Source organism: Mustela nivalis, assembly GCF_964662115.1.
Source record: "Mustela nivalis genome assembly, chromosome: 8".
NCBI classification, from domain to species: domain Eukaryota; kingdom Metazoa; phylum Chordata; class Mammalia; order Carnivora; family Mustelidae; genus Mustela; species Mustela nivalis.
The window spans coordinates 73798228-73820946 of record NC_139027.1 but is presented as its reverse complement, the minus strand read 5'-3'; the positions used below and the strand labels follow the sequence as shown (position 1 = coordinate 73820946).

The 22719-nt window shown below is 41.7% G+C and overlaps 1 protein-coding gene across 20 annotated transcripts in view; it reads left to right on the top strand.

Annotated features, from left to right (window-relative positions):
• Positions 1–8932: 8932 nt before the first annotated feature.
• INPP4A (inositol polyphosphate-4-phosphatase type I A) overlaps positions 8933–22719 on the top strand; it is a 130819-nt gene continuing 117032 nt past the window's right edge. For 17 of the 20 annotated variants that reach the window (XM_082746765.1, XM_082746764.1, XM_082746762.1 and 14 more), the window contains exon 1: positions 8936–9203. The gene's annotated coding sequence lies outside the window, so the exon portion shown is untranslated. Of the gene's footprint in view, positions 9204–9394; positions 9597–10284; positions 10305–22719 lie in introns of those variants that run through there. The other 3 variants (XM_082746754.1, XM_082746763.1, XM_082746769.1) reach the window with 3 other exon arrangements.

Genomic DNA, 22719 nt, shown 5'->3' with positions numbered 1-22719 from the left:
ACTCTTGATTTCAACTCGGGTCATGGTCTCAGGGTCGTGAGATCGAGCCCTGCGTGGGGCTCCCTACTCAGCACAGAGTCTGTTTGTCCCTCTCCCTTTGCTCTCCCTCCCGCTCTCTCTGTCTCTCAAATAAATAAATAAATAAAATCTTTATAAAAGATTTCCTAAAACTCATCTGTTAGAATGGCTAAATATAAGAAACTGGTGATGCCAAATGTTGTCAAGGTTGCAAAGTGCCAAGAATTCTCATTCATTGTCTGGTACGTATGCAAAATGGTACAGCTTTGGACAACAAGTTGGTATATTTTATAAGGTTAAAAATACACTTAACATATGATTACTACCGAGCTGGTGGGTATATGATTCTATGCATCTGTCCAAACTTGGAACCGTACATCACAAAGAATGACCTTTAATGTATGCAAATTTTAAAATGTCAGCCAGGATGTGGGATGATCCCAGGATGGAAGGACGACTGTGACAGTTGAATTTAGCTGCATTAAAAAATATGACATAATCTCACTGAAGGATCTAGGGTAAAATGATGAAACTAAGTGATTTTTGGTCAGGGTAAGTCCTCCAACTTTGTTAATCCTTTTCAAGATTGTTTTGGCTTTGACCCAAGATTGTTTGGGTCCCTTCCATTTTCATAAAAGTTTTAGATCGGCTTGTCCATTTCTGCAAAGAAGGCAGCAGGATTTTGACAGGGATTGCTTTAGATTGTAGATCCACTGGGGAGATACCGCCATTTTATAACTGTTAGTTTTCCGACCCATAAATACCAGATGTCTTTCCATTTACTTAGGTTTTCTTTATTTCTTGGAACACTGTTTTGGATTTTCAGCATAAAGTCTTGGAAGTCTTCTGTTAAATATATTCCGAAGTGTTTTATTCCTTTTGATTCGATATTAAGTTGAGTTGTTTTCTTAATTTCACGTTCAGATTGTTCATTGCTAGTTTATTAAAAAAAAAAAAAAAGTACTGGTCTTATATCCCACATCCTTGCTGATCTGGTTTACTCTAAATCTTTTAAATGGATTTCTTAAGCTTTTCTATATATAAGATCATGTTATTTGCAAATAGAGATGGTTTCACTTTTCCTTGTCAGTGTGAATACCTTTATTTTTTTCCCTTTCTTTCTTGTTCTAGCTAGCATCTCCAATAAAATGTTGCATGTATATGGTAGGAGACATCCTTGTCTTCTTGTTCCTGGTCTAGGAGCAGAGCGCAAATACAATGTCAGCTGTGGGTTCTCAAAAGTGCTCTTTATCAGTCTGAGGAAACTCTCTTTTATACCTTGTTTGTTGGGTTTTTGGTGTTGAATTGGGTCAACTGACTTTTCTGCCTCTAATACATAATCATGTGGGTTTTTTTTTTTTTTGTCTTTTATTAGTATATTATTACCTACACTGTTTTTTAGATGTTAAACTAACCTTTTATTCCTGGGATAAATCCCAGTTGGTCACAGTGTATAACCTTTTCCATAACCTTTTCCAAGACTCAGTGTGCTAGAGTATTTTTTGGAGGATTTTAAAAATCTTTATTCATAAGAAATATTGGGCTGTAGTTTTTATTATTATTCTGATATCTATGACTGGTTTTGGTTTTAGAAATACTGGCTTCATAGAAAGAATTTGGAAGTTTCTTCTCTTCTAACTTCAGTAAGAGTTTGTAAAGGAGTCTTTAGATATAGTTAAAATTCCTTAGTGGAGACATCTGGGTCTGAGGATTTTTTTAAATTAAATTAAATGTTTTTAATTTGAATTCAATTAGCCAAGGTATATAGTGTATCACTGGTTTTTGATAGAATGTTTAATGTTTCATTAATTCAGTATAATATCCAGTGCTCATTCATATCATGTGCCCTCTTTAAAGCCCATTATCCAGTTGCCCCATCCCCCACCTACCTCAGTTTCTGCACCCCTCAGTTTGTTTCCCGGAGTCTCATATGGTTGGTCTCCCCCTCCTGATTTCTTCCCATTCAGTTTCCCCCACCCACCCCTATTGTACTCTGCACTATTCCTTATATTCCACACATGAGTAAAACCATATGATAATTGTGTTTCTCTGATTGACTTATTTCACTCAGCGTAATTCCCTCCAGTTCCATCCATGTTGATGTAAATGACAGATATTCAGCCTTATAACTCAGCCATCAGAAAGGATTCTTTTTTTTGATGCAATGTTTTAAAGTTACTGATTCTCCTTCTTCTTCTTCCTCTTCCTCTTCTCCCCCTTCTCCTTGTCTTCCTCCTCTCCCTCCCTCCTCCCACTCTTCTTCCTCCTCCTCTTCCTCCTCCTCCTCCGTTATAGGTCTATGCAGATTTTCTATTTCTTTAGGGTTTGTTTCATTTGTTTGTTTTTTTTCCAGGAATTTCTCCATATCACCCAAGTTATGTAGTTTGTTTAAATAAAGTTGTTCAGAGTTTCCTTTGTAATCCTTATTATTTATGTAAGGTCAGAAATGAGGTCTCCTTTTTCATTCATAATTTTATTTTATTTTAAGATTTTATTTATTTGTTTTAGAGAGAAAGAGAGAGACAGAGTGAGAGAGCAGGGGGGAAGGGCAGAGGCAAAGGGAGGAGCAGACTTGATCTCAGGACTCTGAAATCATGACCTGAGCCGAAGGCAGATGCTTAACCGGCCGAACCATCCAGGAACCTCTCTCATTTCCATTTTAGTAATTTTAATCTCTCTCCCCTTTTCTTGGTCAGTCTAGCTAGTTTGTCAAGTTTGTCAAAATTGTTAGTACTTTTAAAGAACCAGCTTTTGGTTTTATTGATTTTTCTGTACTGCTTTTCTATTTGTATTTCATTTGTTTCCATTCTAATCTTTATTATTTCCTTCTGCTTCTTTTCATTTTATTTCTCTAGTTTCTAAAGGATGAAAGTTAGGTTACTGATTTTAGTTCTTTCTTCTTTTTTAATATAGGTGTTTCCAGCCATAAAATTCCCTCTAAGCACAGCTTTAGTTGCATCCCAAAAGTTTTGGTATGTTGAGTTTCTATTTTTAATTTTTCTTCAAATATTTTTTCACTTTCCATGTTGGGAAAGTGAAAGGCTCAGCATGGAGCCTACTTTAAAATAAAATAGAATAAAATACAAAGTAAGAAAAGGTACTTGGGTGGCTCAGTCAGTTAAGCATCCATCTGACTCTTGATCTCAACTCAGGTCTTGATCTCAGGGTCATGAGTTCAAGCCATGCTCTGGGCTCCATGCTGGGTATGGAGACTACTTTAAAAAAAAATTATAAAGTAGAATAAAATAAGATATTTTATCACCTTCCTTTTGTGTTCTCTTTTGATCCCTTAGTTATTGAGGGTGCTGGTGTTTAATTTACCTCTACCTGTCATTTCCCTCTGTTGCTGATTTTTATTTTAGCACCATTGTGATTAAAGAACATATTTTGTATCACTTCAATCCTTTTTAATATATTGAATTTTCTTAATACTCAATTATCTTGGTATACATTTCTCTTGTATCAAGAATCAATTCTTGATATCAATATATATTGATTTACAAATACTCAATTATACTTAATACTAAAAAAATACTTTTCTTAATACTTGCCACATACTGTATATTGGAGAATGTTTCATGTATAACTGAGTAGTATGTATGTATGTTCTGATACTGTTGATGGAGTATTGTATAAACACCTGTATCTATAGGTATCTATAGATAGGCTGAGTAATTTATAATGTTGTTCATGTCTTCTATTTCCTTGTTGATCTGCCTCATGGTTTTATCCGTCACAAAAAGTGGAGTATTGACATCTTCAGTTACAATTATCACATTGTCCACTTCTTAGTTAAATTCTGTCAGTTTTGCCTCATGTGTTTGGATGCATGATCCTTATAGTTATTATATCTTCCTAAAGGATTGACCCTCTTATGAAATGTTCCTCTTTGTTTAAAGTTTTTTGTTTGTTTTGTTTTAAGGCTTATTTTGTCTGATATCAGTGTAATCACTGCAATACTCTGTTGGTTAGTGTTCCCATGGTACACTTTTGTCTATTATTTTACCTTCAACCTATTCATACTTTTGAATTTTAAATTTGTCTCTGTAGACAGCAAATGGTTGGATTTTTAAAAAATACATCTGCCAATCTCTGCCTTTTGATTGGAATGTTTAGTTTATTTACATTTAATACAACTTGTGATAGGTAGGACTTATGTCTGCCATTTTGCTATTTGTTTTTATATATCTTACATCTCTTTTTTCCTCTATTACTGTCTTTTTTTGTAGTAAATAACTATGTTCTAGTATACTATTTTAATTCCATTCTTTCTTTTAATCTATATCTATATCTATATCTATCTATATCTATGCCTAGTGTTTGTCTTGAGAATTATAATTATCATCTTAATTTGAAACAATCTAGTTTGTATTAATACTAACCTAATTTCAGTGGTGTACACAGAATTTGCTCCAATTAAGCAGTTTTATTCACACTGCCTAATCCTATTATTGCCATACACATTATACCTTTTCATATTATACCAGCCAATCAAATTATATTGTTGTCTTACGTCATTGTCTTTTAAATCAGAGAAAAGTGTCACAAACTTTTACCTTATATTTGCCTTTAGTTTTTATTCCTTCGTGTGAATTGAGTTACTCTCCAGTGACCTTTCATTTCAGCCTGAAGGACTCCCTTTAGTATTTTCTATAGGGTGACTCTGCTGACAATGAATTACCAGTTTTTTAATTATTTGGGAATATCTTAATTTCACCTTTTTTGAGACAGTTTTGCTGAATGAGTTTTGCTGAATATAAAATTCTGTATTTATAGCCTTTTTCTTTCAGTGCTGTGTGTAAATGATTTTACTACCTTCTGGCCTCCATGGTTTCTGGTGTGAAGACAGCTCTTAATTTTTTTGAGGATCCCTTCTACATAATGAGTTGCTTATTTCAGTGCTTTTAAGATTCTCTCCAACTCTGGATTCTGATAGTTTGATGGTGATGTATCTAGGTGTGACTCTCTTTGCATTTATCCTAATTGGAGTTTATTGAACTTCTTGGATAAATAGATTAGTGTTTTTCATCAGATTGGGATTTTTTAGTCATTATTTCTTCAGATAGTCTTCATGTACTTTTCTGTGTCCTTCTGGGACTTCCAGTATGTCTATGTTGATATACTAGATGGTGTCCCACAAAACCTCTGAGGCTCTGTTTAAACTTTTCATTCTTTTTATGTTCCTCAGACTAGGCAATATCAATTGACCTATCCTAAAGTGTAAATTCTTTCTTCTTCGAGCTCAGTCCTGCTGTTGTACTTCTCTGAGATAATTCTTACTTCAGTTATTACATCTTTCAATTTTAGGATTGTTGTTTGCTTCCTTTTTTTAAAAAATAATTCCTTTCTCTTTATTAATATTCTCTTTTTGTTGCTCTTGTACTTTTCGAGATATAGATTTCTTTAATTCTTTGAACATATTTTATTTCTTTGGATATATTTATAATAAGTGATTTAAAGCCTTTGTCTTGTAAATCCAACATTTTTATTTTCTTATGGACCTTCTATTCAGTAACTTTTAGCTTGGGTCCTTTCCCATTTCTTTATATATCTCATAATTTTTTGTTTAGAACTAGACACTTTAAATAATCTAATATGACAATTCTAAAAATCATATTTCCTTCTACCCCAAAGTTTGTTGTTATTTTGTTTAGTGACTCTGTTGGAATAATTCTGTAAAGTCTGTATTCTTTGTCATTTTTAACCACTGAAACCCTGGCTTGTTTAGCTTAATGAGTTGCTAATGATCAGACAAAGATATTCTCAAATGCTGGAACCCCAATATGTCTTTCTGCCTTTATGAGTGTATATGTTGAAGCTTGTCTTCAATGCTTAGGCAGGCAGTTTACAATTCTGACTGAGTCTTCAGCTCTAGTTTGCTCAAAGCCTTAAAGTTAGCCAAAGGTGAGAGATTATGGTCTTCTTACAACTTTCCTGAACATTGTGCACATGTGTGTGTCCTTTAATTTTTTTTTTAAGATTTTGTTTATTTAGTGTGCCTGGGTGGCTCAGATGATTAAGCATTTGCCTCACATCAGGTTCCCTGCCCCTTGGGGAGCCTGCTTCTCCCTCTGCCTCTGCCTCCCTCTCTCTCTCTCTCTCTGTCTGTCTCTTATGAATAAATAAATAAAATCTTTAAAAAAAAGACTTTATTTATTTATTTGACAGAGAGACAGACAGACACAAGAGAGCACAGCAGCAGAGGGAGAAGCAATCTCTCCACTGAGCAGTGAGCCTGATGTAGGGCTTGATCCCAGGACTCTGAGATCATGACCTGAGCCAAAGGAAGACACTTAACAACTGAGCCACCCAAGTGCCCTGTATGTGTGTGTCCTTTTAGATTCCCAGAATCTAAAGATTCTAGAATCTTCTCAGAAGTGTGTCAGATCTTTCTAAAGTCCACTAAGGATAGCAGTTCTTGATTATTTCCTGTTATTTGTTCAATCTCTTGTTGGTTCCAACTGGTATCACTACCTTAGGTAGCTGCAGTGTTAGACAATTACCACTGATTGCTTTTCCCAAATGCTTTGTGGATAGGACATTCACCGAGAGTAAGCTCTGAGTCAAGTCGATTAAAATCAAGCCCCAAGAACAGAGCTGTTCCAGTGAGCTGCCATATGAGTGAATCCAATAGTGACATTTCTCTGGAGATAGAGCTATTTGAGGGGCTCCAAATCCCTTTCCCCCTCTGGTAGCTGCACGGCCACTGTTTTTCACAGCCATTATGGCAGCAGGGCTGTTGTTTTTCAAGGCTACATATACTCTCTAGTGAAAACACATATTGACATAAATATATCATATTTAATGACCCAAAAAGAAATTCTCAAGTTGGTTGGTTCTAGTCCCCAAAATAACACTGCTCAGCTCTCAGTTACTGTATGTAGCTTGTCTTAATCTGCTTATTTATTGTGTAGAGATTATTTAGGTCCATTATTTAGGTCCATATAGAAATACAGATTGCTTGGTTCCACTTTTACAGCTTCTGACTTAGCAAGTCTAGCATGTGGCCCAGGAATTTGCATTTCTAGTAAGTACTAAAGAGGATGGTAATGCTGGTGTTTGGGGACCTCATGTTGCTTTCCCCCCAGCACACTTCTAGGATACTTTCTTCTATCACATTGTGATGCTTCAAGAATGCATAGCATCATATATACTAACAAGCTTGGTTTCCTTTTCTTTTGATAATGTTCACTCTACAGTGGAATTGGGGCCCCATTCCTTGTTACTGAAACATGATTATTCTTTTTTTAAAATTTAATTTAATTTTTAATTTTTTAAATAAACATATAATGTATTATTAGCCCCAGGGGTACATGTCTGTGAATCACCAGGTTTACACACTTCACAGCACTCACCATAGTGCATACCCTCTGCAATGTCCATAACCCCACCACCCTCTCCCTACCCCCAGCCCACCCGCGCCCCCCCCCCCGCCACCTTCAGTTTGTTTTGTGACAGTAAGAGTCTCTTTGAAATGTGATTATTCTTTTAGAAGTATCCTGAATTACATGCCAGTCAATTGACAAATGTTTATTGGAAGCCTGATCGTCATTCAGTGCTCACTAGAAAAAGAATTTTTGAAATTGGACTATTGTTTATTTTTTTTCTATTGTTTATTTTTAAATGTTTGTGAATTTGTGTTTTTTAAAAAAGCTTATGATTTAAAAACACTCTTGGCTTGATTAACACTAGTATGGCCATAGGATCATCTGAACATTTTTGAGAACACTTTTGAGATATCAAGAGGATCTTATTAATACTTTTCCTAGAAAAAAGGTATGAACTAGCCTGTGCCAGGTAAATCAGGTATATTGGTCACCCTAATTTTAGAAAATAAGATATAAAAACATTTTTGGATTTCCACAAGTTTGATTTTCTTGGCTTTAATTTTATGTCAGGCTTAAGTCAATCTTTCCATTTATCTAAACTCTGATAAGTGTTCTGGATTGTTGAATTAAAAAAGTTTTCGTTTAAGAATTTTTAAGGAGAGGGGCGCCTGGGTGGCTCAGTGGGTTAAGCCTCTGCCTTCAGCTCAGGTCAGGATCTCAGGGTCCTGGGATCAAACCCTGCATCCATCATCCATCTCTGCTCAGCAGGGAGCCTGCTTCCCCCTCTCTCTCTTTGCCTGCCTCTCTGCTTACTTGTGATCTTTCTCTCTCTATGTCAAATAAATAAATAAAATAAAATCTTAAAAAAAAAAGAATTTTTAAGGAGAACTTTTTTTCTAATAAAATTTAAAGACTTCAAAATAAAATGCCTGCTTATAGTCAGTCCAGTATTTATCCTTGCTCAAGCAGAAATATTAAGGTTTAGTCATATTAAAATGAAAAGTTTCCTCCAAAACTTTATTATATATTTCTTTCCCATGAAAAAACAGAGCGGACTGTGGGGGAGAAGTGCAAGGAACTGATATGCAGTGAGAGTCTATAATTGCATATTTATACAGCTATGCCAGAATAGGTCTGCAAGGCTGTTACTGGTTTCTTCTTTTTGCTTGTCTGTATTTTCAAAGTATGATTTTAATTCTTTCTTGTTTCTGGGTTCAATGTTCCGTTTCCTAAACGTCAGCTAGGGATTGCGCGCCCCTGCACCACGGAAAGCACGCTCACCGTGGGGGCAAAGGGCCGAAACGTTTCACCCGGGGACCACTCTTCTATGGAACCTTCTTAGGGGATACATTCGAGCCTCACAAGACTCAGTACATGTGAGGGCGAAAAATGCCATCGTCCGATTAAGTCCGGATGTTCAAGAATTCCTTGCAGGAGACTCAGTCCAGGATCAATCAGAGTGAGGTCTTGCTGTAACCTAGGAGTAGAATCCGGCGCGGGAGTCTCAGCAGCCCTGCTCCGCCGCCAAGGAGGCGGACCCGGAGGGGTGGGGCGGCTCGGCCTGGGGTCGCTGAGTGAGCATGCGCAGAGAAGGGGCGGGGCTGGGGCGGGGCTGAGCGCGACCTCCAGAGCGGCGGCGGCGGCGGCGGCGGCAGCGGCCGCGGAGTTCGGATTGCTGCGCGGGCGGAAGGTTCGCGGCCGGCCGGCGCAGGAGAACCAGCACGTAGAGCCGGGCCACGGCCGGTGACTTGGTAACCAAGCGGCGGCGCTGCTGTTGCGGGGCTCGCGCGCACGGCCCGGCGGGACCTAGGACGGCGGGGCAGCAGGGCGCGGGCGCCGCGGGCCGGGGCGCGCCAGGTAGGTGGGCCAAGCTGGGCGCGGGGGCGACTTGGCGCCGGCGAGGAGCCGGGTGCGAGGATGCACCCGGCGGGGTGGGGCGGGGCGCGGCGCGGCGCGCATCTCGGTACCGGGTGCGCCTGACGGAGACGGCGCCCGCGGTTGTCATGGAAATCCTACAGCCTAGCGGTTCGCGGGCGGTTGCGTCTTTGGAGAACAATCCGAGCCAGGCCGACCCCTAAGCTAGTAGGAGACCCCGGCCGTCTCGCGCTGAGGGGAGTGCGGAGCTGGAGCGGGCGTTGGGAGCCAGGATGCAGGACGCGTCGAACCCGAGGCCACATCTTGGCTCTTGCTTGGATCTAGTGACTCCAGATGCTGAAGGCCTCGCTGTGTCTCCGGTGTAAACATAACCGGGTAAAAATAAGCATGCATCTCAGTGTAGGACATCTGGTCTCCATCCTCTCAACTCTTCCCTTTTCTGCCAGGTCATAGCCCCCCGACATTTCTGGCATCTTGGCTTTTTGTATATTATTTCTTTCTGGCTATGCTGGTCAGTTAATTGAGGCCTGAGAAATTTGCAGGGATCTGTGACCATCTCTTGAAAACCCAGTCATGAATGTGTAGGCCATAGATGATTGAAACACTCAAAATGTCAAAGGTAAATTTATGTCTTTGTGGGCGAACGGATCTGGGATGGGCTTGCTTTCCCTCCCCGCACCCCACCTCCCCTGTCGCCTGCCCTCTGACATTACATAATGTTGTGTTCCTCCCGCCCTGAGTTCATCCATAATGACAGATCATGAAAATACTCCACTGGCCGAAAAGGAAGTATAAACAATTGTAAAGCCTCTTTTCTTGTTTTTTGCTTTGCCTTCTGAAAGTGTTCAGTTGGGAGGCTGCTTCAGAGTAGAATGACCACAGGGCATCTAAATCTAGGGAATAGGGGGTGGGGTGACAGCTGGAATGTTGCAGTGAAATTCTGCCTGATTCATCTTGGTTCACAGTGGATTGGGTGGACTGTGGGCAAGCCAGTGGGATTGGGGCCTGAACAGGCTGACTTGGGTGTGAATCCTGGATCTGCTACTTGCCAACGCTGGTTCTCAATGTTCTCAACTCTAAAAGGTGAGAACAGAACCTGCTTTGCCATTTGTTTTGGGATGTAGGTGCTGTTGGCCTTGGTAAATGCATATAGAATAGCTTGTTCTAGAATTAAACTTAGTTTTTCGTTGGTTGAAATGGCCTTTCTTTAAGAGAAGTTTTGATTCTGGATGTAGGCTAGGGCCTTTGGGGAATTTTTCTTAAGATGTTTACTCCTGGAAGGTTCGATTCCTTGATTTTTCTGAGGAAAAGATGAGTGATGGTGCCCATGCCGGGAGGCTAGTGTGGTTGTCTGTTGGAGGGCTGCTGTCGGAAGACCATGATGCTGTCCCAGGAGCGGTTGTTGCTTGTGAATGGAAACCCATAAGGCCTCATTCCCTGCGGTGTCTTGTAAACACACCTCTGTAGCAACCAGCCAAAATTCCTGGCAGAGTGTGCCCTGAAGACAGGGCTTAAAAGAAAGGAAGCTAGCCAGTTGCAGAGGGAAGTGGGGGGCTATATTTCTCCTGGGCTCAGCAATAGAATTTGTTCTGCTGAGTCTAGTGGCTGCTTTACTTCTCGGTTTTTCATGAGGCTTACACTATCTCAGTGTTTATCTGCTTTAGACTTGAAGTCAAGGGGAGACATTATTATTTATTACATTGTTTGGGAAATGGTATATTTTCTTGTATTGCTGTTAAACTGAGTATTAGGATTTTTTTTTAAGTTGCTATAAAGAAAGGATGAAATAAAATAATATACACAAGAGCTTGTGAGCTGTTAAACACCAGAGAGATGGGGTGTATATGACTGAGAGGGCCACTGACCCTGCAAGTCCTTTTAGCCAGCGGCCTACCTTGGAACATTCTGCTCAGCCAACAGATCTGTGAATGCTCCTGAGGAATGGAACAGAAAGGCACAGGGGACCAACTGACCGGTGGACCCCCCCCCCCCCCCCGCCCCTGCAGCATCTCAAGAATCCAATAAGACAGAGGGGTGGGGAGACTTTGGACCAAGGTTGGAACCTGTTTCTCACGGAAAACTCCTTTATGGATTACATATTCCAGCAAAGTTCTCAGCATCATTAGCTACTCATGGTGTCAGGATGCTTTGGCTTTCACTGAGGAAAAAAAGAGTGCCAGGTCTGCAGGAAAGAAGGCTTGATTATGTGGTTGCTTCTTTTGTAGAACTTGATTAATGAGCTGGTCTTGAGAGATCCTTCAAAACATATTTTTCTGGCTTTCTGGAAGAGAAGCTCTGTGAGGAGAATGTATTCTGGGGAGACCAGTATTAACACCATTTTGCTTTAAAGCAGAATGCCATCATGAACCAAATCCCCAGGAATTTACCCATATTTCTGTACATATGCACACCTTGCTTTTTTTAAATTGTTAAAAAATATTATTTCGGTTATACTGAAAAGTTGCAAGAAAATCCAGAGACTTTCTGGCTGTTCTTTACCCACATTCTCCAAATCGTAATTTGCATTATCCTCCTCTCGTATTTGTTCATGTGTCATTACTTTTTCTGAACTGTTTAACGGTAACCTAGTGACATGATGTCCTTTTACCTCTAAGTACTTTATTGTGTGTATCTTAAAAACAAGGACATTCTCTTACATAACAACAGTATAGTTATTAAACATCAGGAAATCAAACATTGATACAACACTCTTATTTAATATATAAGTCTTTCCCAAATTTTGCTGGTAGTTCCAGTAATGTCCTTTGGAGCAAAAGCAAATCCAAGATTATACATTGTGTCAAATTGTCCTCATTATTGTCCTTTCATCTGGAACAGTTAGGGAGTCTTTGTGTTTCATGACATTGACATTTTTGCCACCTTTTTTTTTGGATGATGTCTCCCAGTTTGGGCTTGCCTGCAGTTTCCTCCTGATTAGATTAAGATTACCTCCTTTTGGCAAGAGTAGCACCGGGGTGACCCTGCAGCCATCTCAGCATGCCCCAGCAGGAGGAGGCATATGCTGTTGATTAGTCCCAGTCACTGGTCAGGTTAACTTTGATCACTTGAGTAAGGTGGTGCCTTCCAGGTTCCCTTACAGAAAAGTTACCATTTTCCCTTTGTAACTAATATGTATCTTTTAGTAAGATTAACTCCAGACTCTGTAAATACACTGTTACTCCCCATACTTTGTCTCATTTTAGAATCCCTTGATGAGCTTACCTGAACCAGTTATTATGCTGGCTGACAGATGGTGATTTTCTAATTCGTATTTCTTTCTATACCTACCAGTTGGAATTGTACTGAAAGGAAAAGCATTTCTTTCTCCTGTGTTTATTCTTCCATTTACACCTCTGCATTCACGAATTCCTGATTTATGCAATAGATAATAATCTCTTATTCTTGTTCATTTTATTGCTATAATTGTCCCAGACTTGGCCTGCAGGAGCCCCTTGTGTCCTTTTGACACATCCTCATCATTCTTGGAGGACTTCTTTACTCCCTGGTACAAAACCTTCAACACTTGGCTTGTACTTTCCAGTCCTGCATTTTGCCATTTCTCCAAAGAGTCTTTGTTCCTTGTCATAGAGAATGGTATTTAAAAAACCAAGCTTGGGATGCTATGTGCTCATTGCTGCTGAGGTGTTGCTGTTTCTAGGCCTTTTTAGGGACATGCACACTCATTCACACAGTCCACAAAATTTTCTCTGGTTTGTATTTTAAATTTAATGCTGTATTCTGGAGATCTGTATGTACTGACATGAACAGGCCTTTGTTTTGTTTTGGTTTTGGTCTGTGTTCCAGAGTATGGGTTTATCATAATTTATTTAACTATCCTTTATCAATGGATATTTCAGTTATTTCCAATTTCCTACTCTAAAAATAGTGGAGAATCTGTGAATCAACTTATTGTTAATACTCACAAATATCTCAGTCTTCTAGATCCCTAGAAGTAGAGTTTCTGGGTCAAAGAGTAATTTTAAATGGATAGCTCTGCCAGATTGCCCCCACTTATAAGAGGTTTTCACTTTGTACTCCTTCCATTAGGATGTGAAACTGCCTGTTTCTTTTTAACTCTGCCAACACTGAGGAGTATAAATCTTGTCAATTTTTGCCAATCTAATGGATAAAGAAGGCATTATTATTTTAATTACATCTCCCAAATTACCAAAAATATTGAAAACCTTTTTGTGCTCATTTCTACTTTTGCTTGTGTGAATTACCTGTGCATCTCCTTTGCACATTTTTTCTCATTAGGTTTTCTTTATATTACTGCATTGTGGAAGTTACTATAACTTTAGACTTTATTCTTGGCAGCCCTAGAAGTCTCCTTAAGTATGATGCATTTTTCATCCTAGAGGAGAAGAAAACTACTGTTTTCTGAGCATCCCCTACATCCCAGGCCTGGGCCAAGTGTTTATAGGCATCCCCTGCAAGGTCTGTGGTATTGAGGAGGAAGCTGGGTGAGGGGTGGCTAAGGTATCTACCTAAGAGTGGTTAGAAAGTCTTGAACTCGGATTCAAACCCAGGGCTGTCTGAATCTAGTACCACTTCCATTAAATCATATAGCTTCCTGCACAGTACTTAAAAATAAATACTTTATTATATCAGTGTGGGGATGGGAATTAATTACCTGGAGCCCCCAATATCAATCATTTCTATTTCTAGTGTTTTGATCTGCAAGTAAGGGTCTTTGAGCCTACACGTCTTTCAAAACCATTTATTTTATTTCTCAAACTGTTGTGGACTCTGGAGTCAAAGTCCTTGAGAACTTCCAGCAGCTATGTGACCTTGGGCAAGTAGCTCAATCTTCTGTGTCTTGGTTTGCTCCTCTGCAACCCCAGAGGCTTGTTGGGTGGGGGAGGGCTTACGTGAGTTAATACACATCAGGTGCTTGGAATGGCACCTGATTCCTGCTAGCTCAGGGACGTGACTCTTGATAATGAGTTCCCGTGCCCAACACAAGCAGGCAGTGTGGAACTTGGAACGAGAGCAGTGTTTTCTCTTCAGGTTTCACCATCCTTTTCATCATAAGTGGGCTGGGAAATGGAGAATCAGGGCCCCTGGGTGCTGTGTGCTTGTCTCCTCAATATGGTGTCTGCACACATCCTTTATCATGTGCCTACCAGCCAGCCCCTAGTGTTGGCTCACAGTCCTTAACCTGGGGCAGGTGAGATGCTGCAGCCCTTTCAAGGTGGAATCCTAAGGTTCACCCAGTGGAGGCCTCGGATGCAAGAAAGGTCCAGCTGGGGAGGGTCTGTGGTTATGAAGGCATGTCCATTTTCTGGAATGGGGTCAGGAAGACAGAGGGGCTTCCTCTAGGAAGGATCTCTTGAAGAGGAAAGCACTCAGCCCCTTGCAGCTCCCTTCCTGGGATGCTGTCAGAGCCTTTCCCTCAGACATCTGGTAATTCTCCTGGACTGGAGTTTATGCAGTGCCCTTCCTGTTGCGCTTATAGGTGGAATTCTGAGCTCTCCTGACATCCTCTGCCTCTCTTCCTGTTCCCCACGCTCCTACTGTAGCTCTTGTACAGCTCATATCAGCTGCTGTCTGATAAAATTCTTTCATTCCAGAACTCCCCTTGTCCTGTGTTGCCTGCATTTCAGATGGTTCTCTAACCCATTATTTAGAATTTTCAAGAAGGATGACCTAGGTGTACAAATTCTGGAAGTGTGAAGGAAATGCATTTAGGCAAGTATATGTTTCTGGAGAACAGGGTCCTTTTACATAATAGGGATGCCTGGTTCAGGAGTCTCCCTGGATTGTGGGGTGTGTCTGTTGGGGTGCTTTTGGCTGCCAAGCAAACAATAAGGTCATTTACTATCTCATAGAACTGGAGCTCTACTCTGTCAGCAGTTTTGCAGTTTCATCAAGGACCTAGATTTTTCTCTCTAGCCATCACTGCTATCATCCCAGAGTCAGCCTCCTCAAGATGATGAGATGGCCCTCAAGGTCAGCCGGACTGTGTGTTTCCCTGCTCTTGACACCAGCCAGTCCCTAGCCATGGTCTAGCAGCCCTCCCTCTGTGGGAGGGAGGGCTGTCTGTGGGATCAGTGAGGGCCACGTGGCCTCCCCAGGATCCAGGTCAGGAGGTCTTGAGAATGCTGTATGCTGATTGGCTTAGGTGTGTTCCTCCATGTGTGGGCCCCTGGCTGGTGGCATCAGCATCCTCCAAGACTTACTAGAAGAGCAGGACCACCCCAGTCTACTGAATTAGAAACTCTGGGACGGGGCCTAGCACTGTGTTTTAGCAAGCCCTTCAGGTGATCTGATGCAAGGTCAAGTCTGAGACTTGGTTTAGTCTAACTAAGAACACCTGCATCCCTCAGCTGGAGGTGGGGCTGGCTTTTCTTGAATCCAGACAGGATTGTTCCCAGAGTAGAAAGAAGGGAGGATGAGTATTGGGTGGTCAGCCCCTGGTGTAAACGGAGGAGCCTGTGGGTATCTTTGCTTTTCATGCCCCATCCCCCCAGCCTCTGCCCCAGTTAACTGGCCCCGTTGTTTCCCAGCCTTCATGCCTGCAGCCACCCCAGCTCCCTTGAGAGTGGCCCGCATCCTCCCCTTAGGACTAAAGGAAGCAAGATGGCAACCTCCCAGCCCCAGGTTCTATCTCTGGCCTAGCGGGGATGGGAGTCCACTGGGCCAGTTGCTGAGGATCTGGGCTGGTCCTTATGACTCACTTTTCAGAGCCATTCTGGAAGGAGGTTCTGATGTGTAGGGTTTGCTTGCTTACTCTAACACTCCTTACTCAAAAATAAATAAATAAATAAATAAATAAGAGCAGTACAGTTAGTAGGGACTTGGGAATGCTTAAGAAGTTGGTCAGTGTGCGAAAGGAATCCATCAAAATCCTTGTGGAGAACACAGGCAGCAACCTCTTCGACCTCAGCCACAGCAACATCTTCCTAGGAACATCGCCAAAGGCAAGGGAAGCAAGCGCAAAAATGAACTGTTGGGATTTCATCAAGATCAAAAGCTTTTGCACAGCAAAGGAAACAGTTAACAAAATCAAAAGACAGCTGACAGAATGGGAGAAGATATTTGCAAACGACATATCAGATAAAGGACTAGTGTCCAAAATCTATAAAGAACTTAGCAAACGCAACACCCAAAGAACAAATAATCCAATCAAGAAATGGGCAGAGGACATGAACAGACATTTCTGCAAAGAAGACATCCAGATGGCCAACAGACACATGAAAAAGTGCTCCATATCACTCAGCATCAGGGAAATACAAATCAAAACCACAATGAGATATCACCTCACACCAGTCAGAATGGCTAAAATCAACAAGTCAGGAAATGACAGATGCTGGCGAGGATGCGGAGAAAGGGGAACCCTCCTACACTGTTGGTGGGAATGCAAGCTGGTGCAACCACTCTGGAAGACAGCATGGAGGTTCCTCAAAATGTTGAAAATAGAACTGTTCTATGACCCAGCAATTGCACTATTGGGTATTTACCCTAAAGATACAAACGTAGTGATCCAAAGGGGCACGTGCACCCGAATGTTTATAGCAGCAATGTCCACAATAGCCAAACTATGGAAAGAACCTAGATGTCCATCAACAGATGAATGGATCAAGAAGATGTGGTATATATACACAATGGAATACTATGCAGCCATCAAAAGAAATGAAATCTTGCCATTTGCGACAACATGGATGGAACTAGAGCGTATCATGCTTAGTGAAATAAGTCAAGCAGAGAAAGACAACTATCATATGATCTCCCTGATATGAGGAAGTGGTGATGCAACATGGGGGCTTAAGTGGGTAGGAGAAGAATCAATGAAACAAGATGGGATTGGGAGGGAGACAAACCATAAGTGACTCTTAATCTTACAAAACAAACTAAGGGTTGCTGGGGGGAGGGGGGTTGTGAGAAGGGGGTGGGATTATGGACATTGGGGAGGGTATGTGCTTTGGTGAGTGCTGTGAAGTGTGTAAACCTGGTGATTCACAGACCTGTACCCCTGGGGATAAAAATATATGTTTATAAAAAATAAAAAATTAAAAAAAAAAAAAAAGAAGTTGGTCTGGAGACAGCCTAAGGGACCACTTTCAATGCTTCTGCCCAGTGTGACCTGCTTTGTTGATCCCTTTTGCAAGTACAGGTCTGGTGTAATTTGTGAGCTTAAAATAGCCTGCTGTTCCAGATTTTTCCAGAAACTGGTAAGCTGAGATAGTTCTAGATTTTCTTGACTTTCCAAAGGCTTTCCAAGGTATTTCTAGATTTTCTTGACTTTTCAAAGTTCACCTTAATCCAGGAAATCTCATATCCTGTTGTCCTATATCAGTACTAATTGTTGAGGACGGAAGAGCAGCTGAGGAGGAGACAGGGTGAGAAAGGTCCAGAAAGGTGTTTTTCAAACAGCAGTGGTTTGCAAAATCAATTTGAGATTGTAGCCAGAATTTAAACCTTTTTTTAAAATAAAATAGAAAATATGCAACTACATGTCTTATAGGAAGGGTAGGCATTTTTGGTAAAAACATGTAGTTATTTGCATGTGGTGTGTGTTTGGGTATTGTTACAATGTCAATGTTTACTACTGTCAGTTTTGGCAAAAATGTGTCAAATCTGACGGAGCATAGAGAGGAGGGGGCTAACCTGGCCATGCATATGTATGTGTGTATACACACATACCCACGCATGTGCGTATGTACACACACACATGTTGTGTCTTTTCCTGGGGAGAGGGCCTCTGGCCTTCAACCGAATCTTAGAGGTCTGTGACTTCCCACAGATGGAGAACTGCTGATCTAAAGTGTAAGGGGGCTTTCAGCAGGGTGGGCCAGTGGGAACGGAGCCAAAGCCCAGGGAGACAGCAGCACGAGGGATGTAGATGTTATGTGTTGTGGTCTTGCTCTGGTTTATCGTTTGTGTTGTTTGACCACCTGGAGGCCGGAGCCTCCTGACGATGTTGAGGATCCTTAGCAGGACTACCCTGAGTGACTCAGTGAGTCAAGTGAGTCAAGCGACTCAGCGAGATGTTTTGAGGCTGGTCCCATCAGAGCTATGGCGGCCTGAGATTCCTTCAGTGATCTTTTGTGACTTAACAGTAGTAACAGCTTCCAAGTTACCTCGGTTGCCTTTGGGACACATGTGTTGTGCATTAATGCAGGTGTTAGTCTGGTTTGTCTCACAAAGCGAAGGCAGTAATCTCTTTGGGGTGTCTGTGTCTGGTTTTGAGGGGAACGAGATAAATTGCTAAATCAGCATTCTCATCTGGGTAAATGGGGGAAGTGCTTGGCCAAAAGGGGTTGTGGGAGTTGAATAATGTAAACAGATTTGTGCATTGCAGTGCTCTGGGCTAGTGTAGTTGGGAAGTTACTATCTTGCAGGAGACTCAGTATCTTTCCTCTCAATTTTATGGGGTGTGTAAGTCTGTTTTTCCCATTTTTTTGCCCATATTTAAAAAGCTATATTCTGTTTTGTCAATATCCTTCAAGTCATGTCCATGCTTTAGAAAGTTTCTCTGTGAAAGAAAATGGGATTTATAATGTTTGAAAATTCTCTGGGATGAGATATATTAGCTCTTTTCCAGGCTTGCACATTGTTAGGCGACTCAGCTTGCTTAGATGTTACTAGAAATACTTTTTAAAGATATAAGAATTTTTAAATTGAAGTATAATTAACTTAAGTGTTATATTAGTTTCAGGTGTACAACATAATGATTCAGCAATTCTCTGCATTATTCAGTTCTCACCATGATAAGTACCATCACTGTCTGTTACCAAGCAACATTACTGCAGTACTTTTAAAGTTTGTGATGTAGTCATCTAGAACTTTCCTTTTGGGGAAAGTTCACTGCCCTGTAGTCATTGCCACACCACTCTATTAGAATTCTTGAACTATAGCAGAAAAGAGCCTCCTGTTATTTTTTAGTGCTTCCCCCAACCCAGCCAACCCCAGATACTATTTAGAACTGTAATAATAAAGGTGGCAGGTGAAAACATAAGAAGCCTTTTCCATTATCATAGGTTGCAGGAAACTTTTTGAAGTCTAACACACTGTGTATTTCTAAATTTACATGAATCACTACGCTAATGAGTATGTAAAACATTCTTAACACTGATGCATTTTCTGTCTCCCTCCATTAAAAGCATAACAGCCATAAAAAAAAGTATCCAAAAGGCTAGAGTACATCCATCTCTGACTACTGCCCAGAGTAGCTCCAAGGGGAAATGTTGCAGAAGGAGGTTCTGCAAGGGGACTGCCAGCAAAGGTCAGAGAAGGATGTGGGCAGAGAGGAAACAGGGAAGTGGGAGGGGCATCCTTAAGTTTTGTGAGTGGTCACCGACTCAGCTAAGCCTTCTATTGACACATTTTTGTTGTTGTTGTAAAGCACATAAAAACTTGTGATTGTGTGAAATGGATGTTAAGTGTTTTCACCTTTCTTCTTGCTTTGGCTGTGTTCTGCCTATACAAATGTTAAACAAATTGATCACATTACATAATTTGGTGATCATCTAATGGCTGATTAAATGCAATAAGAGAGTCCAATTAAGATGGGACTGTGTGCCAAGAAATGTTGGGATACTCCAGAATCTTCCAAACATTGTTACTCTTCTGGTTCTGACGAGGAGAGAGTCACAGGTGAGTGGATTGGCTTTAGGGAAATAGTCTGCTGGTAGACTGTGTCCACCCAGAGCAGAAGAGAAGCCTGCATTTGGATTTTGCCCCTAACCTGCCAAGTGACTTAGTAAAAACCATGTCTGAAACCGACCTCTTCTCTCCTTCATCTGGTAAGGGTGAGTCCCTCATTTCTTTCTCCCTTGCCCCCTGAGCCAACTATGAAGCAGAGTTGTGATGGTGCCTGAGGGCTGCATGGGTAAAGTTAGCTTTGGGTGACACCCACATACATACACAGTATTTAGGGAAGTGGCCTTGGGAATCAGGCTCCTGCCTCTCCTCTTTCACTTTCTGGCTCCCTTCTGCAGTGATTCAGCAGCAGCTTCCTAGAGTACACATACTTAGTGTCAGGGACCCTGCCGAGCACCAGATATGTCCGTGGAGGGCGAAGCTGTCTGTGTATCATGCAGCCCAGACTCCTCCTGGTCCACGTAGAGTGCCCGGTGCCTTTCTCTGGCTCTTCTACCCTGCACGCTTTCCCACATCCCCTTCTGAAGCCCTTTGCATGTATTCCCCCAGTATAGCTCTTGGTTGCATGTTGACACCCAAATCCTTACCAGTTTTCAATAACGGATGGAGGCCACTGTACTTCATGTTGTTTCCCCCGATAATTTATGCACAGCTGTTCAGATCCAGCTTGTCCCTTTCTGGCAGTTCCGTGTCCTTCCCTGACTTCTCCATCTCCCTCTCTGTGGCCTCCTTTTACTCTATTTTTGGCTTATTTTATTTCCTATTACTCATTCCTGACGTTTTAAAAGTATTTGGATTTAAAGTTATTAGTTAAAGCATAAAGTGATGAGAAAGGATTGAAGACAGAGTTTCAGATGAATACTACTGTATGAATGCTGTCCCTCCAAGAAGAGCCCTGAGCACATTTCAGGGATGCTTCCGTTGCTAAAGGCTGTCACAGTCTTCATTCGTGTGTCTTTCTCCTGGAAACACTGCAGAGCCCATGAGAATAGGAACCTGTCTTACTGGATAGTGCAAATCTTGCACAGAGTTGGCAATGTACCAGCAATGGCCTAAGATACCTAAGATGGCACCATTGTAGGTGCCATCGAACTGTATGGTATTTTGAAGAACTCTACTGAAGGGAGAAAGATGTTTGCATTTTGAGTCAACTCGATTATTTCATCATTCCTTAATTAGTCAAATATCTCTACCAAGCTTAGGAGTTAACCTTGTGGATCAAAGAGAAGTGAAGAGCCTGCAGACAGTTTGTGGAGCAGGAAGAAGATTCTTGCGGGTTGGCAGACTGACTCAGAGAGAAGGGTGCCTCTGTGATGGTAGTGCCACTGTCACACCGAGCTGGTGGTTAAGAAGCATCAGGCCAGACCACCCTGTCCGCTGCTCAGGTCTGCCCCCATTACAGCAGCCAGCCCAGCTTCAGCCCCTTCCATAGCAGAGAGGGCTCTAGACCATCGTGGAACAGATTCACTCCCAACAGGATGAGATGAGATACTAGATCCTAGGGTGGTGGTTGCAGCGTCATTCCTGGGAACTGGGAATCCCGGGGCCTGACCAGCATCACAGACCCACAGGTTGGCTGCTTTGTAAACTGTTAAGGATTGTACCCATCTTTATCGTGGCTCCAAGCAGCCGGTGGCTTAGACCGTGAACCGCATTTAATGGACTAACTGTAATGAATAAAAACAGGACTGTTTGTGCCTCATAACCTGCACTAAATATGCAAACCAAGCCATTAAATGGTTGGGGCAGTAAACAGGAATTCAGTCTATTAAAGCTTTTTGAGCTTGCTTCTCAGGCCTAGAAATAGGATTGGTTGCCTTTTTTTGTTTGTTTTTTAAGGATTGTAAATGTTGATTATATGGGGGAGAAACTGTTTTATGAAATAACCCTACAATAAAATGAATCTTATGATGTTTATAAGGTCTAGTGAGAATGTTCTCACTCTAGCCTGGAGCTTGGGGTAAATTGAGAATGCTTTATTTAAAGCATTCCTGACTCCTTCTGGAAAAAGGGAATTGTTAATGAACTGAATCTAAAATAGTATCCTTCTTTCTCCCCAGCTGTCCGCATTCCAGGATGGGGGCATTTTCCACCATTGGATATGAGTGGGGCATGATAAAATGGTTAGGGTTAACATTCGGCTGTATAGAACAGGAAACACTGTGAAGAAAAAGAGACTTCGTAAGGACAGGCAGGCTTACTTGCAGTTAGAGTTTGTGTTCTGCCTTCCCTGCCGTGAGGCCCGACGCCTCCTGTCTAGGGTGGCAGCTAGGGGTAAGGCCAGCTCAGGGGCCTTCCAGACACCAGGCGGGAGGAAGGCAGACTTCCTGAGAACTCATCAAATGGGTCTGTACATCTTGTTGGCAAGTACCAAACCCTTGGCCACAGCTAGCTGCAAGGGAGGCAACAACCACTTGCCAACTAAACGTCAGGGTCCTGGGCCCATGACAAAGGAGGGCACGAAGGATACACATTGGAGGCAACTCCCTGTGTCTTTCCTGCAAGCTGTCTTTTTGGGAAGGTGAGTTTTTATGCTTATTGGGAAGATGTTGGCAGAATTTTGGGGAAACTTCTGGGGAGGCTATAGGCATGGATGGCTAACTAAAAAGTTGAGAGCTTGAGACCTTTCTCACTTCCACATTACTTTCATACAATAACTCGAAAGACGTCACTTGATCCCTTTGTTCCTTCATTTCCTCATTTGAAAAAACAGAAACGGCAGACATATTCTCAGGGCCAGTGCCGAGGGTTATGGCCCAGAACTGCTTCCCTCCAGTAGTCCCTCTGGTGCCTCTGAACCCATGGGTGTGTCTAGAGGGAAGGCCTCCTGGGTGGGGGGATTTCAGGCGGCATGTGAGATCAGGCAAGGGCCTCTGGACACGATGCCCTGAGT